The 2,042-nt window shown below is 36.8% G+C and overlaps 2 protein-coding genes across 13 annotated transcripts in view; one reads left to right on the forward strand and one right to left on the reverse strand.

The window, feature by feature from the left end:
• CEP85L (centrosomal protein 85L) overlaps positions 1 to 2,042 on the reverse strand; it is a 134,398-nt gene that overhangs the window by 47,665 nt on the left and 84,691 nt on the right. The gene's annotated exons all lie outside the window — the stretch shown is intronic.
• Positions 1 to 2,042, forward strand: part of PLN (phospholamban) — a 45,161-nt gene that overhangs the window by 4,449 nt on the left and 38,670 nt on the right. The window lies entirely within an intron of this gene.

Genomic DNA, 2,042 nt, shown 5'->3' on the forward strand with positions numbered 1-2,042 from the left:
ACAGAATTGGCTTCCTCTGCTTACAAGAAAACTTACACCACAGATAGGAGCAGGAGGTTAAACAACAGATAGATTATGTTGATAGATGATGAATACATGTTTCAAAAACTGCCTAAACCATACCAGCTATTAAATCAAGAAACTCATTCTATTTCGTCCTCTCCTCATCCCTTCTCTACAATGTCTTCTAGCTGTATGATGTATAGAGATTTTAACTTATGCTACATTCCTCTTTTAAAGATTCTTTTGTATCCCCTTCTGGTCACGTATGTCCAAATATCTATTTTGGCCTTGCATCTGTGATGCCTGACCAGATAATACTGCTTTTTATGGAAGCACTTCAGAGCCCCAGGGCCTTGCCCCTTGAGTCATGCAAGGGAAACATACACAGCAACACTGCAGTGCAGGTGCCAGCATGAGTGCAGTTACACCTAATGCAGTAGGGTTGCATTAGCTTCTAATGAAACAGAATATATATTTATTCTGTATGTACACAGGGATACGATGATGTTCCAGTCCTTCTGTGGGCCCCAAGGAAAAAAAAACAAAAACAATTAGGAAAGATAAATGTTGCTGCAGCAGGTCACACACAGCCCAAAGACCAAAAAATGACACTGAAAAAATGACATAAAATTCTGTGATGAAGTCATCCACAGAAAATGCTGTTCTCTGGGCAGTATATATCACAGAAGCTGGTTACACAAACTCCCTTCTATCCATGTAAATCCGTTTGTGGTTCATCTACTGGGACTTGTCTGCAAGAAGATAAACGGTCTAATGCACTCCAGCCTGTACTGGGCTGGGAGAATGAATGTACATTCAGCTAAGAGACTTTAGAATTCTTGTGCATGTCTTGCTTTTGCACTTGAGACAGACTGTGACTAGCAAAGAGCTAAGCAGAATATACTTGGCAAGCATTTTAACTGCTTAAATAGATGAAAGCAGGCACAGCAAAAAGTCAAACAAAGATAAAAAACTGTAGTCAAGTACAAGAGTATGTTCTGGAGTATGTTTTTTTCGCAATAAAGTTAAGATCAACTAAGGTTTAAAAAAATCATAACAAAATCTGAAGTTTAGTTTGAGAAGGAGATGTCATCATATGGAATCCTCTAAGGATATTTAAGGTTATTAAAATAACCATGTGCAATCTGATTGCTTTTGAAAGTCTGTCTTAAATACCAACACGACCACTGAAAACACATGCATTCTGTTCATACAGTAACATTTGACTCTACAGCCCAACGTGGGGAGATTAAAAAAAAAAAAAAAAAGAGTCTGAAAGGCACTTTTGTTTCCTTTTAAGGTTTTTCTATTTTAGCCACATATAAAGACAAACTCATGGGCAAAGTATCTCTGATTCAGTCGGAATCATATGTAATTTGGGCAGCAAACATCTAAGCAATTGTTTTCCTCTATGTGGCATACGTAATTATTTCATTTATTTCCAAGACAAAAAAAAAAAAAAAAAGTAGTGACAAGGAGAGGCCTTTTGTGAAATATATGAACACAATATAAATTTATAACATGTTTAGGGGTAAGTGCAGCTTTAGGAACAAAGTTTGACAGATCATCATTATTTTAAAAACCAAGTTTTCACATTGTGACAGCACCTACATTCAGAATCCAACTCACCGTGAGCTAAACAAGCATGTACCAAAGCCAGCTTCTTGCCATGGAAGGTTTGCACAGGTAGGTTTTACATTTCAATTACTTATTTGGAGTTTTAAAGCAACCGATACCCTCTCCTTCCATCTGCCACTAAAAGGGAGGAAAAATACACTTTAAATGCAACACTCAAAAGATGAAGTTGTATAAATTCTGTTTTGTTCCTCACAGCAGTCCTCTGCCTTTGCACCCACGTTTGTAACACATTGTCTGTCCTACATGCACAAAAAAAGAATTAGTCCTTACTTTGTCTTGTCTGTTGAGAACTATGTTACTAAAATTCCCTACAGCAGTGATGCATTAGGTTTTAATTGCTCACATAAAGAATTTTTCTTGGAATGGAAATAATTAAACAATAATTTTTTCCTCTCTTCCAG

The sequence above is a fragment of the Lonchura striata genome, chromosome 3, assembly GCF_050655825.1.
Source record: "Lonchura striata isolate lonStrDom1 chromosome 3, ASM5065582v1, whole genome shotgun sequence".
Classification (NCBI taxonomy): Eukaryota; Metazoa; Chordata; class Aves; order Passeriformes; family Estrildidae; genus Lonchura; species Lonchura striata.